Below are 16,289 nucleotides of genomic sequence, written 5' to 3' on the forward strand. Positions count from 1 at the left end.
TCTGCCTATTTAATCATCAAAAATCTAATCTCAGAATATATAGAATTATTCCATAAATAATAAAAATATACGAGTCAAACTTAAAAAGGGGCAAAAGCCCTTGAACAGGCATTTCAACAAAGAGGATATTTATGTATCCCATAAATGGATGAACAAGTCCAAAATCTTACTAGTTTCTTGAGAAAATCAAATTAAAACTATGAGATAGCACTACACACCTACCTGCACATCTGAAAATTTAAAAACCTGATTAATACTGAATGTTGCTGAAGATGAACAGCAGTTGAAACTCTCATACCTGCCAGCAGGATCACACATTAGTACAAACAATTTGGAAACCTCCTTGGCATTAACTGCGAAACCTGAACATAGATACACCAGATCATATAGTAATATTATTCCTAGGAGTATGCCCAACAGAAATGTGTACAAAATCATGAGCTTAAATACTAATAGCAGCATAACTCATAATAGCCAAATTGTGCAGATTCATTTCCATCAATAGCAAAATGTATAAGCAGTGGTATAAATAGTATCACACAATGGATTGCATTACAGCAACGAAATGAACAAACTATAGACAATGAAGGAACACATTGTTCCTTCACAAACATAATGAGTGAAAAAGCCAGTAAGAAAAGGGACCTTAACGTGTGATTTTATTTATATAAACTAATCTATGGTCATAAACTGAAATTCTGGCAAAACTATGAAGACAGAGAAAAGATCAGTGGTTACCAGGGTTTAGAGGTGGGGGAAGGATGAAAAGGTGGAGCAGAGGGGATTTTTAGGGAAGTGAAATTATGTATGATACTGTTATGGTGAACACATGACATGCATTTGTTAAAAACCATAGAACTATATAAAACAGGGAACCCTTATGTAAACTATGGACTTTAGTTAATAATAATGTATCAATATTGGTTCATCAGTTGTAACAAATGTACCACACCAATGAAAGATCTTAATAATTGAAGAAACTGTAGGCTTGGGGAGAGGGAGTACATGGGAGCCCTCTGAACTTGCTGTTCCATTTTTCTGTAAACTTAAACTGCTTTAAGAAACAAAGTCCATTAATTAAAGGTAAAAAAAAAAAAAAAAAAAAAACCCACAGAAGGACAAATATGTTTCCAGGGCCCCATCAATCACTTCTTTAGCTGCCAGATTCCTTGATAGAGGCAAAAGATTCTCTCAAAACAAACACTGAACTAAGAAGGAGCCATGGATTTGAGCCTTTCTTCCACCAATTAGATGAGTGTGACTTTAGGACTTTCATCAAAAATTCTTCAGCCTTCAATTTTTCAAACTATAAGACATGATTAGTTATATAGTCTGTTTCTTGATCTAGCTATGTTATTGTTTATTGCAATTTTATTTGACTAATGGAATGTTTATAGCTTGGGAGCAGCAAGATTAGTTTACTGAAACATAAATAGTAAATTCATCTTTTCAAAGGAGTACAAAGACAGTGGTTTTGTTACCAGGGCTGGTTGTTTTGAAATGTGTGTGTGTGTATGAAAGAGATAGATAATTTTCCAATTTGAGCAGTGAATGAAGAAGTAATAGTTTTAACAATATGGGGCTTTGAAAAAATTTTAAATATGATGAAATGTGTTATCAAAACTGTAATTACTAGAAATGTAAAGAAATAAAAGCCTATTATTTGTTGCTAGAAAACTACTTTGGTAGTGTGAAGAGTTATATTTTTCTTTATTATTAATTGAATTGTATTATCTGCTTTTAAATCATTTATTTGTCCTAAAAATAATAGTTGAGATTCAGTATAAAAAGGAACAATACTCAATTATAAGACTGACTTATACATGTTTATAATTTGCATCAAGATCAATACATATGCAGATCACAAGTTAAGTATAAATGTCTCCTCTTTTTGTCCATTTCAGTGTGTGGTTAAAATTACTTTTTAAAGTTCTGAATTAATGCATCTAAAATACTCAAAAAAGACACAGGGTACTTGTAAACATATTTTCAGATGCAAATTATCTGCTTCTTCCACTAAGAATAGATTTTTCTAACCTTTGAGGATCTTTATAGATCATTCTTTAGACTTCCTCATAAGTAAATTTAAGGCTGCATCTTTAACTAAAAACATGTAAGCACGTATTTCAATTACCATTGTGTTGTTAGGTATATATGTTTTTCTTCCAGATTCAGTCATTACATGGCTTGCTACTCATGCTGTTGTTAAGCTTATGAAAAGAGATTAATGAAATGACTGTCTGTGCTTTCTCTTAAGTTAGAATGTGCTTCATTCTCCTCCCTGTGTTTGATTGAAAAATAGCAAGATGATAATCTAATGCAGTATTCGTAAAATAGCAGATTTGGAGTCACTTGCTCTGTGGATCAGGATCCATTCAAGAGGTTCAGGCTCGGCTGGTTTCAGATGGAGCCCAGGAATCTCCTTTTTGAAAACTCCTCAGTGACTGTTATGCATACTAAAATTTGAGAGCTCTAATGAATAGGAGGAAAAAAAAAATCTATTTTTCTCTTTCCAAATTACATTTCGAAACAAGTACCTTATTGGAAAATCCAATTTCTAGTTATTCAAGACATATTTAATAGAGCTTCCTATATATATAAAAAACTGCTGTATAAACATAAACAAGGATTGAATAAGTATTACAAGAATACTTATGGAAAGGTCACAGACCAATAAATTCTACAGGAAAAGACCAATTAACAGAACTAATTCATGGCCAAATTTCCTTTGCAAAAAAAAAAAAAAAAAAGATACTGTTTTGATGCAGATTTCAAGAGGTCCTGTAATTAACCCTTGTGGAGGATTTTTAGCAAGTAAACCAAAATTCTAAGAAAGATAATATTTACACTAATGTTAGCCACAGCAACAATTGCAAACATTTTAAGAATGTTTCATGTACTGTGCATAATGTAGATCATCTGTTATTGAATTCAGTGAGGTATGTATTATTAGTTTTTCTTTCATTTTATAAGTGATATATTAGCGAGATTAAATAATCTTCTCAACGTCATATAGTTTGTGAAGCCATTAGTTGAGCAGTCATCAGATGCCCTTGTCTATGTGCTATTCTGTCTCCCACTAAATAGGCAGAAAATTTCTTCCAAACAGAAGAGAAAAACTTCTCAAAACTTCTAAATTGTTGTTATGTACTTCTAAGCTACATAATGGCAGGAATCTTTAGGATCTTCCTGGAATTGTGAAAGAATATCAGAGAGAAGGTTGAAATACCAAACCATGCTCTGCTTAAAGAGAAATCTTGAGGTAAATATAGATATCTCAGTCTTAACACTGCCCCCTTCAATCCACCAAACCATTTCAAAAGAATGAGCTGTGTTTTGTGAGGCCCTCATTACGTGAAACTTCCTTATACTATGGAGTCTCACAAAGATCTGATCAGAGAAGGTTGTCACACCTTTGAAAGCAACTGAACACATTTTGAGGGAGTATAGAAAAGTCATTGTTAATAGATTTAGTCATTAGTTAAATATATATATGTATTTTTTCATTAATGAATTATATTTTGTGCCAGCAAGGTGAAAGGTATAGTGTAAACAGTGTTTTGAGTAAAATAGAGGCATTACCCTGAAGGAAATTGTCTAGTTAGTATAATAAACAAAATTAGATAAATAAACAAAATAAATAAAGACTCTGAAATAACCAACTAGATGATTCAATAAAGTCACATGGTCAAGGAAAACCTGTCTGGGAGATTAATTTACCATGATTAATATGTTAAAAGACTTACTAGAAAAGGTAGATAACATATATAAGAGATGAATATTTAAGCAAAAAGGGAAATTTATAAGAAAGGATCAAATTGAAATTTTAGAAGTAAAATCTTGATAGCAGCAGTGAAGAATTTCTTCAACCATCTCTAAAGTAGGCTGGAAAATATGTCAGTGGAAATTATCTAAACTGAAACACAAAGCGAAAAAATATTGGAAAAATTATTTTAAAAATCTATGGGACAATATCAAACAGTCTAACATAATGTAATTAGAGTCCAAAAAGGAGAAGAGAATTATTGATAGAACAATTGGACAGAAAATTAGTGAAGATACAGAAGTTCTGACAGCACTGCTAAAAAGAAGAGAAAGGGAACAAAGAACAAATAAGACTATAAGTAAACAACTAAAATACAATAAATTTAAATACTATAGTATTAACAATCACATTAAATGTAATGGTTTAACCTTCCATTTATAAAGCAGTATTAGCCACACTGGATTAAAAAGCAAATACCCCAAATATATGCCACATGGTAAAAAACCCCACATTAGAGTACAGGGGGCGACATGCCCCAAAATAGAAAAATAAACTCAAAACTCCACCCCTCCATAAAAGCAATGAAAAAACTGGACAAAAGGGATCAGAATAAATTTTTTTGAAGTACAGATATTAACTAAAGACTTGCAGCAAAGCAGAGAGTGCTTATTCAAGAAAAGCAGCTACACTGCCAGTAAGCACAGTCAGCTGTGTGGTATTTTAACTTATGCCGGTTTGATCCTCCTTCTCTAGTTTAGCCATAGTCCCTGAAAATAACAGCTTGCATTCCCAGTACTGAAGTGGACACTACAGACCTCATCTGCAAATTATTGTACTCATTACTTTTTAAAATCTGCCCAGTCATTCCCTGGAAGACCAGCTCAAAAGTTTTGCCTTTATTTCACCTGACTCAGAACTGACCCAGTGCTAAATCTGCTTGCATGGGTCGTTTGTCAAAAACATTTACAGGACAATGTTTTAGACACAGCTGCCAGTGGTGATAGATAACAACTGGGGCAAACAAACGACTAGCTAAAAGACATGGGAGAACTGAATGGTCAATGAGATGTTCATAAGGGCTTTGAAAAGCTCCAACATATTCCTGGGAAACCAGAAGTCCACACTCATGCCCAGAGCTGTGCATGTGCTCAGGAATGACCTGAACAGGTCCTCAGTGCTCAACTGTCTAACCTTGAGCCCATGCGGAAGCAGGAAGTGAAGGCCAAGGCAAAGTTGTAAACTGCCTGACTGAGTGCTGAAGGGGCACCCAAATATACACAGAGCCACTCAGCAAACACTGGAAGGGTTTTTTGGTTCCAGATATTTAAGGAAATTGTCTCCAATCATTAGCTGACTACTAATCTAATGGAACAGAGACGCCAATAGCCAAACACAACAAAAAATACAGACTTTACAGAATTAGTTTACAAGTCATTAAATAAACCAAAAACCAAAAACCAAAAAACCCAAAATTACATTGGGAGCAGCAACAAAACAACATGACAAAGAAGTGTATTCAGTTTCCAAAGCTGTCACAATATAATATGTAAAATGTCCAGTTTTCAACAACAACAACAAAAAAATTGAGGAGTACAAAGTAACAAAAAAGTATGACCCATACACAGAAAAAATGCCATTAATAAAAACTGTACTTGAAGAAGCACAAACATTTGAATTTCTAGAGAGATACTTTAAAGCCAGCTATCCTAAATATTTTCAACAATGAATGAATACCATGTCTAAAAAACTAGAGTATGAGAATGGTATTTCACCAAGTACAGAATATCAATAAAGATACAGAAATTATAAATGGAACCAAATTGAAATTTTGAAGTTGACAAGTATAATAATTGAAATGAAAAATTCAGTAAGGGGTTCAATAGCAGATTTGAGCAGAAAGAATCAGCAACTGAAGATATGAGATTATCCAGTCTTAGAAAATATAATGAAGAAAAATGAACAGAACCTGAGACCTGTGAGACACTATGGAGCATATCAACATATGCATAATGAGAATCCCAGAAGGAAAGGAGACAGCAAAAAGGGAATTCTGAAGGAATATTTGAAGAAATGGTCAAAAACTTCCTGTTTGATTAATAATATTAATATTGCTCATTCATCTGGCAAACCAAAACAGGGAGCACACAGAGGGATTACATACTGTAGCCATATTGGATTTATGGCAGGAATGCAAGGTATTTCAATATATGAAAATCAATCCATGTAATACACCATATTAATAGAATAAAGAGAAAAGAATCATTTTGATAGATGTAGAAAAAGCATTTGACAAAATTCAACATGTATTCATGATAAAAACACTCAACAAACAAGGATTAGAAGAAAACTTCTTCAATCTGAGGAAGGGCATCTGCAAAAAACACATGGCTGACATTTTAGCTAATGGTGAAATATTGAAGGCTTTCCACTTAAGATCAGTAACAAGATAAAGATGTGTCTGCATTTGCCACTTCTGTTCAGTATTGTACTAGAGATTCTAGCCAGGGCAATTAGGCAAGAAAATGAAATTAAAAAGAGATTGGAATAGGAAGAAGCAAAACTATTTCTCTTTGCAGTTGACATGACACACACACACACAGAACTATTAGAGCTAATAAATTATTTCAGCAAAGTTGAAGAATACAGGGTCAACATACAGAATCAGTTGTATTTCTATACCCTAGCAATGAACAATGTGAAAATGAAATTGAGAGAACAATTCCATTTACAATGCCATCAAAGAACATAAAATACTTAAGAGTAAATTTAATCAAACTTGTAAGACTTATGCACTGAGAGCTATAGAATATATTTTAGTAAAGAAATATCCTAATGGCAAGTAAACACATGATTAAATGTACAATGTAATTAGTGAGATGCAAATTAAAGTCCCAATAGGATACCACTACAGAACTATTACAATTAATTTAAAAAAATACTGACAGCATCAAGTGCTGACAAGAATTCAGAACAACTAGAATGCTCGTACATTACTGATAGGAATGCAAAGTGGCACATCCAGTTTGGAAAACATTGGCAGTTTCTTAAATGGTTAAAACATATACTAACTATATGACCCAACAGTCCCATTCTTAGGTATTCATTCAAGAGAACTAAATACACATATCCACACAAAAATCTATAGTTGAATGTTCACAGCAGTTGTATTCATGATCACCCAACGCTGAAAACAGCACAAATGTCCGCCAAATTTTGAATGAGTAAACAAAATATTGTTCATCTACACAATCTTACTCAGCACTAAGAAGGAGTGAATGATTGATACACACATTAATGAATCAATGCAGTACACTGAGTAAAAGAAAGCACTCAATGTGTTGTATAGCTCATGATTCTATTTATGTAACATCTGTAAAATATAAAATTCAAGAGACAGGAAAAAGTTTAGAGGTTGTCAGAGAATGGAGTTGGGGGGAGAAAACTGACTACAAAGAAACACAAAGAATCTTTTTGAAATGATGGAAATCCTCTATACATTGACTACAGTGGTAGTTACACAACTATGTACATTTTTCAAAATTAACAGAACTATATACCTAAACGGAGTAAATCTTATTGTATATAAATTGTGCCTCAATAAAGCTGACTAAAAGTAAGTACCAATGAATAATTAATATCACCTGCAAAAAACAATAGGTCTTTGTTTTGTGCTCACATTCTGTCCAGGTAAGATATGCTTTTTCAAATCTGCAGGCTTTCAAAATTTATCTCCAGGTCAGATGGTATTTTTGAGACTCTCACCCATGTATTCAATTACATAATTGTTATTTTCACTGATATGTTCAAGTGGTTCAAACTCATCATATTTAAAACAAGTCATAATCTCTGTCATCTCTGCCTCAAACTTGCTTTACATTTTTTGTTTCTTATCTCAGGTAGTAGGGTCAATTATTCAAGCCAGAATTCCTGATACTATGCTTGTTTCCTTTTACTCCCTTTCGCTACATTTGGTCAGATGCAATCTGTATCTAGCAGATAGTAGAAATGCAAAATATATTTTTGAATGAATGAATAAATTAAAGAACTCTGCTCCTGGGAATAAAATCAATATTTGAATGATACTAAGGAAGCCTGTGCCTCCAGATAAGCATCATGAAACATTAGCTCTGCTTTTAGAAGCAAAACAATGCAATTAAGGGCAGAGTATGGGAGGAGGGGTCAAAATTATTCTGCTGCTGAGATGCACAAGTTAAATATCTTTAGAGAAATGAGAATAGATTGATTGAAGCAAAACTGTCATAAACTCTTCCATGTTTATCTCCTTAAGTTTTATGTTCTACATCCTGGGTCTTATTTATACTTCTTATATCTGCCTCTACGTATAAATTCATAACTGCCTTGTTCTCTCATAGGCACTCCATTTCTCTATATTTTATGCCTGACTTTGCTAAATCAATTAGGTTCAATTGAATTTAGCTAAATAAGTCACAAAACTAAACCCAGAAGACCACATTAATAGAGACAGACTGCTGCATTTACTCCCGATGAATATTTAGTAGTATCCATATTTCCTCAATCTGTAAGCTTATTTGATTTATTATGTAAGCCTGTAAATAGAATAAAATTGATTGGTCTTAAAACAATAGGCACTCTTATCTAATGGGAAGAAAAATGTAGTAAACTGAAAATAGTGGTGTTTGTGAGACTTATCTTGGTCATTCAAAAATAAAATTTAAATAGGAGTCCTATAGGGATGTGACAAGCCTTCCCTGCCTCTCCTTCCTCATCCCATTTCTATAGAGATCAGCCTGCACTTATAAATTGAACTGGAGCTGCTTATGACTTGTTCTTACAAACTCATGATGGCTAATGGCTAATGGGTAGTACCGTGGCTGCAAAGCACTGTCTTTGAACAAAATAGTTGTGGGACTTGAGGATACCTTTTGCTTCAAAAATACACCAAGTTTCCCAGAAGAACTGGGCAACAAAGCTGAAAGATAAAGGAAGGTCAAGCACAAAAGAACTAATAGGATCTCAGGGGAAGAACGTTGCAGCTGGAGGTTATTACCACTCATGACTAGTCCAGGAGATATGTTAAAAAAAAAAATCAGAACTTTTTCAGCAGGTAGAATAAATAAACTTACTCTAGACCATGTTGATCTTTCTTTTCCTTCAGATAATCAAGACTGCATCATTTTCTTCCTTCACATTGCTTTAGTCATACCTTTAATTTTTCCAAATGCTCCCTCAGAGTAGGGTACTTGCAATTTGGGTCATTGACAGATTTTTAAAAACCCTAAAGTTGGGACTTCCCTGGCGGTCCAGTGGTCAAGACTCTGCGCTTCCACGGCAGGGGGCATGGGTTCGATCCCTGGTCAGGGACCTATGATACCGAATGCTGCATGACACAGCAAGAAATCCTAAAGTTTCTTTAAACCTAAGCACTGGATAAAACAATGAATACTTTAAAATAATGTATAGCATCAGATTATTATGTATGGTCTATGTCCATAGTTTTCTATTGACACTAAATAATAACATACTTTAGGAAACTCTGTTAGGCCATTTTTCATGGATTAATTAATTTAATCGTCTTTCTTGAGCATGTATTATTACTATTTTTCATGAAAAAATAAGATACTAAGAAAAATTAAGAAAACGCTGATTCATCTGACACAATTCCTTCTTATCACTTAGAGGTGTTTAGACAAATTAGACACAGATTTTATTAATCAGCCATTACCACTGTACATATGTAAGTAAAAATATAAGTTAAATTAATTAGTTCAGGTATTCCTAAAATGTATTAACATTGAGAATCCAATTATTAATCACTTTTTCACCCAGATTTATCATTGATAACATTATCCTTTGTGTCAGTAAGAGTTTGCAACATTTCTTTGAAAAATTTATAAACTATCCAGAAGTCACTGTCAGTGTGCTGTTAAACTAACTTTATAAAAACACCACTCTGAGATTATTGCTCTACATGTTTGATTTGCCAACTCCCTGAAACCTGCCCCAGACTAAGTCAATCCTGAGGATAAAAAGAACGTCCCAAGGGTGTCATTCAGATTATCATCCGTGCCGCTGCCATCCATTCTACAAATTTTCAAGTTGGATATTTTTTACAGGCAGTGACAATTATACCATGACTATTCTCCAGCTGACATCAATTTTAAGACAATGTCAATTATAAGATGCATAGTGACAACAAAGACGTTAAACTCAGTGCAAACGCATATCATGCCCAAAGATACACAGCTAGTAAATGGTCAAGCCAGGATTCAAATAAAGGCCTTTAGACACAAGAACCTACACTGTTAAAGACTTTTAATTAGACCTATTTCACATATGCATTTGCATATTAAATATTATGGATGGAAAATAGAAATTTCAAATAAAATTGCTGTAATCTACTTAATTTCCCAGATTAATTTCTGATGTACTTCTCTAAAACTGCTATCCTATTACCTTTAGCTATACAGCACCTAACTATTCCAGCTGTGTCAAACTACTCATCTATTCTTCAGTCCACAAATTCTTTCTTTGTGCACAAATGTATTAGTTAGAATATTGATTGCTACTGTAACAAATAAGCCCCCAAAATAAAATTGTTTCATAAAGAGTTGTATATACCAATTTTGGTTGAGAGTTTAGGTAAGTCTTCAGGGGTCACAAGTTGATGGAAGAAATCTTCAAGCCATGGTTTCCAAGATTATTTCATCCTAAAAGCCAGAACAAAGAATTATACATTGCAGGTGCACAATACTTATGGAATGTATGAATAAGTGAATGGATTTTATGTTCATTTATCTTGAATAAAATATGAAATTTTTATTCTTGATGGAACAACCCCTCCTGAGAAGTCATACTGAAAGTATATTGAAAGCGTATGCTTTTCAATGAATAACTACTGCTGATCCAGTTAAACCAGAGTAAAATTGGAAATCAATTGTCACTTTTATTTTTACTAAAGAATATTTTCTCATAGGACAGAAAGGGCTTAGTAGATTGGAGAGGATGAGAATGATGGTGAAGTGTGAATGACTACCTAGTAGAAATGAGAGCAAAAAAAGATTTCTAAAGACATAAAAGAGTATGTCATTCAAGGATATTGTAGATCATATAACAGATCATGTAGATGAACTACAGAAAAATGGTGATTCCCAATATATTGGTCTTACCCGAATCAATGAACACTCCTAAAAGTTTTACCAAAAAAAAAAAAAAAAGCAAAAGTTTTTCTAGAGGTATTATAAGACTGTACAATTATTTTTTTCAAGGTCTGACAACAGATAAAAATTCTGTCTAACAATAATTAAAACAAGAGAAATGTATGCTTTTCAGTGTACATTAACATATGTTATCCCACCGTAGATTTTCACTTGATTCTTTAAGTTAGGACAAAAGTTATAATGGTTTTACAAATAAGAAACCAGGACTCAAGTTAAACCATAACTGACAAGTTCAAGAATTCAACTTTGTGGTCTTCCTTTACATCATTTCCATCATTACCTTTAAGAAAACAAGTCATAAGTGAGGTCATTTACTTACTTCTGCTAGCCAGCTGTGGTGTAAGAAGGCTACATGTATCCCTATTAATCTGATTCCTCAAACCGAAGATGGCCAAAGCTGTTTCACATATTTCACTCACCCAGATGTAAATAAACTGCATTATATGTGCCCTCTCTCATTGTGGTCTATTTGAAGTAATCTGCAGTGTGCAGCCATGGCTTGCCAGACTTGGCCAGAACTAAGCCCTCGCTGTTTTTGTCTACTTTTAACAGCCTTTTGACTATTTATCTCTGACATTGTTTCACATTTGCTTCAATTCAAATATTTTGAATATTCAAACTATTCGCCCTAATCCTTCTGTTTATTTATTGGATATTCATTGCCTCTGAGTTTTCAAACCATAGAAGCAACATAAGAGCTTAAAATATCATCTCGGTCCTTAACTTCCCAAGGAAAGAGTCATGTCTTTAAAGGACCGGTTTACTCTAGTTGTTCTGAATAAACTTCCAAGGAAGGAGGTTATCCTATTTTGAATTTTTTCACTGAAAAGTTGGCTTGGTTTAAATGCCTTCTTCCAGTCATTTTGTGGTGATATGAATAGAATTGTCCAAAAATATCCATGGAAGTTCACTATGAATTTCCTGGTCAATGAACCGGTTGAGATAGTTGGGAGTTCCGCCATCCCAGCCCCACCTTCTCTCGCCAGATGGGGTTATGCCCAATTGCAGCTCCCCGTGGCACAAGTTGTTGCTGTTCCTTGACAAGAGAGGATGTAACATCCCATGGGCACCAAGCTCTCCATGTGCTGTGCAGCTGGTATTCCCAGACCACTTCTGTCAGTAGCTGGCATCAAAATTCCAGACTGCATGAGACCAAGCTCCCTTTGTTCTTCCAATTCACAAGCTACTTTCTCACACTTGCTCCAAATAATGAAGAATAAGGGAAGTCAGTGTCCCTCCACTAGAACATAAACACCCTGTATGCCCAAGCACCCCGGCCCTGATAAAATTCTCTCTGTGGGGGAACCTCAGCTTTCTCTTCGCTTGCTGACCTGGCCTTGCAAATAGGACTTTGCAGCAGAATCTCCATAGAGGAAAGGTTAGAGACCCAGAAGAAGCCCACTTTGCACAGCACAATACTTTGCAAACTCTTCTGAGCCCTAACTAACTAATCAGATAAACATCCAGGCACAGAATGAGTGACTCAGAAGCAATTTTCACTAAGCATTATGTCTCTCACCTTCTAACCAGTATTATAAAAACTAGCATAACTCCTCATTTCTCTTGAAGGTACCAATTTCTTTTGTTTCCCTAGATCCTCTATAACACAGGCTTAATTAACCTGAAATAATTATTTTAACTTAAGCAGAACTTCCAGCTGTTTTTGAAAAATTTCTACTTCAAATCTTATAGCATTCTCTTATTTTTCATTGGGCTATTTAAGGACTCATTGATAAATATTTTTTACTAATTCTGTTTATAAAAATTTTTTCCACCCAAAAAGATGCTTCCTTTATTTAAAAATACATATATAAATTCAAAGTTGTATCATTATTACCATTACTATAATAATAACTTGATTGTGTAAAAGTATACATTTTACTGCCTTGGTGTTTTTCTGTTATAGACATCATATTTTCTATATTATATCCTAATTTCTGAAACAAAGAATATTACCCGAAGTAGAAAGAACAGAGAACTATAACTGAATATAAAGATAAAACTTTATCTTTATATAAATATATATAAATATATTAATGATACCATATTTTTGTATTCTTAAGTTCACCATAAAGTTTTCATTGTTATTTTAATATGTAATTGATCCTTATATGCATTTTGTATGTCTAATTACAAAAAAAGGAAAATATAACTGGTTATCTCTGAGTAGAGGGATTACAGGTGACTTTCAATTTTATCGATGGTCTACAGTTTCTAATTATTTTAGATAACTATATATTATATTATATATTATATATTAAACTATATATATAACTATGTTATATAGTTATATATATAGTTATATATAACTATATATAACTATATAACTATTATATAACTATAACTGTATATATATAACTATTTTATATATTATATAACTATATATTGTTTAAGAACATTAAAAAGTCTTAGAAATTCAAAGGTGACATCTGAATAGTTTTGAAAAGGCTTTTTCACTAGGTACTATTAACTATTTATAGGAAAAATATTGTCCAACTCAGAGTCTCTGGGAGAAGTATATAGAATGTTTAAGAAGAAAGTCATACCAGATTGCTTATACTTTTTAAAAAATCTTAATGAGAGGAATCAGTCATCTTCCAGGGTCTTAATTTCCACATTTAGGTACTCACCAAGTACATTCACTAACTTTATCACTTTTTAATATCATAATTCTATTATTACCTTGGCCTTTTCACTTGGTAAGATTACCTTTTTGATACCCATCATGACAATTAAGCCTTTGTAAACTAGCATATGTATGACTACGACTCATTGTTTTCTATGTGCTGGGAACAGTATTTCTATTGGTCACAAGTGCAACAAAAGTTAAATTTAATTAGCCCAGTTTTAAAGTAAAACACATTAAGACAGGTGTCATTGCAAGAATTCCCAGGGTCACCTACAAGTTAGCAACAGAATCAAAATTTAGATCCCCTTCTTTTTCCAGGGTCACTGCCTTGCCCAGGTCCAGGGAGCACCTTGGTAGTCGAAAGGAAAGGCACTTACATTCCATCATACACCACAGGTCTCTGCTCTGGCTGTAGAGCTGCTGTCAATTCCTTCTTTATATACCAGGCTGCCTCCCAATTCCTGACAGCCAAATGTGGTGAATGGTTTGGCCTTGGAGCATACAGCTAAGTCTACAAGTGATCACACTATGTCTTCCCTCTGAGAATTCATAAATGAACAGACAGACAGCTGCTTTATCATGGTATGAGAGAGGAAGCTACTAATGTAAGATTGCACTGTCATTACTCTTTTTTTTTTTTATTTCCTACTCCCGAGTTAAGTTTTTTTTTTTTTAATTTTATTTATTTATTTATTTTTGGCTGTGTTGGGTCTTCGTTTCTGTGCGAGGGCTTTCTCTAGTTGTGGCGAGCGGGGGCCACTCTTCATCGCAGTGCGCGGGCCTCTCACTGTCGTGGCCTCTCTTGTTGCGGAGCACAGGCTCCAAACGCGCAGGCTCAGTAGTTGTGGCTCACGGGCCTAGTTGCTCCGCGGCATGTGGGATCTTCCCAGACCAGGGCTCGAACCCGTGTCCCCTGCATTGGCAGGCAGACTGTCAACCACTGCGCCACCAGGGAAGCCCTCATCACTCTTTCTAAGTCAGAAAAATAACATAAAAATGATAAAGTTGACTTGTCTGTGGATTCATTTTTATACAATTTTATTTGAGAAGAGCCACAATCAATGAAAGTTCTAGCATTCATATTTTGCCAGTCACTGATGGATATTAAGGTTGCCTCACCTTTGCTGACTTTGTTATGTGAGAGGCTAACTTCCCTGACTTCAAATCATCACTGGTAATTCACCATGATGGTGGGGCTGTACATCCTGGCCCAAGGGAAATTTGTCTTCTGTTTGATAAACTGAGATTTCTCAACACTCCTGTAACAGCTGAGTGACCTCCCTTGTTCTGGAGAGAAGCTGCCCTTGTTTAATCTCCTCAGGCGATTCTCCTATTGGCCTAAATGAGAGTCTAGTTGCTCCTTCAGACAACACGAAGAGATACAGTGGTGGTGAAAACGAGGGAGGAAAAGAAAAATAAATGGCATAATTTGCTTTCAAATAAAGCCTCAGGTAAAAACACTAACTGCCTTGTGCTTATTTTTACAGAAAAAACAAACAAACAAACAATTGTTTCAGGCAATTACACGAGATGAAAACCGGGGGAAAAAAGCATATACAGCAGCTTAATACTACTCTTACTCTTTCCTGAACTACTGTGTTTCAATCCAAGAATTTTACCTCCAAAGAAGATATTCTAAACATTGCTATCTTTTTATCCTGATGTGTTATACATAATGGAATCACATTGGACTAAGAATTTAATGACATTAATTAATTCTAAGGGATTTTAATAGCTCTTGTGTATTCCTTTTTTTTTATATTCAAAGTATTTTTTTTTTCATTTAAGGCATTGTAGAAATAATACAAACAGCCATATCAGTAAAATGAGAGTTAAACATTGTTTGAAAAAATAAACCTTTTCTCACAACTAATTATTTTCATAGAACAGAATTTATTCATATTTACTGTGGCAGTGGGCTTGTCTAGAATCAGGATAGAATATATTATCTGGAACAAAAATATTCATGAGTATAAGGAAGAAAGTACCCACGTTGACCGTGTTAGATTCCATGGGAAAAGCAAAAGGGATTAGACTAAATTTCAGAGCACTTAACATCTAGCGATTTTAAATATACTAGACAAATTTGGATGGGGAAAGGTACTGGTATTGAACAAAAGATCTTGCTTCACTGAAACCACTGATAACACCATTGGTGTCCCTCTGAGTCAGAAGTCTCTGCCTCTCGTGTGTTCTTCTCATGCCTCTCCCTCCTGCCCAAAGGATCATCCTAGACTTCAGTGTAATACACACACCAGACCATCTTGAGATTTCCCATAACAAAAGTTAACTATATACAAGTTTTTTTTTTTTCTTTTTCTGTTGAGGTCCCCTCACTTTGACAACTCGTCTACTTGGAAAAGGTCAAAATATGTCTAGATGAGTTCTACCATGGCCACTTCACTCAGAAAAGTGCTCATTTTGGCTGAATCAAACTTTGGAAAGAAGGGTGGCTCTCACTGCAGCCTAGAAAAGAGATTTTACTATCATCACAAACAGCTCCAAGCTGCCTCTCATCTTTAGATTTATCCAGGAGTCAGGCTCCGTTCCAAGAGTTCAAGTTGTCCCCTCCCCAAATTCTTATTATGGTCTGCTCTTGTTTCATAGAAACACTAGACCTACCCTTGTCAATGAATATCGGGCATCCTTTTTCCTGAGATACACTAATACTTCACAAGTCTCATAATTCAGTCCC

Source organism: Balaenoptera acutorostrata, chromosome 4 (genome assembly GCF_949987535.1).
Source record: "Balaenoptera acutorostrata chromosome 4, mBalAcu1.1, whole genome shotgun sequence".
Lineage (NCBI taxonomy): Eukaryota > Metazoa > Chordata > Mammalia > Artiodactyla > Balaenopteridae > Balaenoptera > Balaenoptera acutorostrata.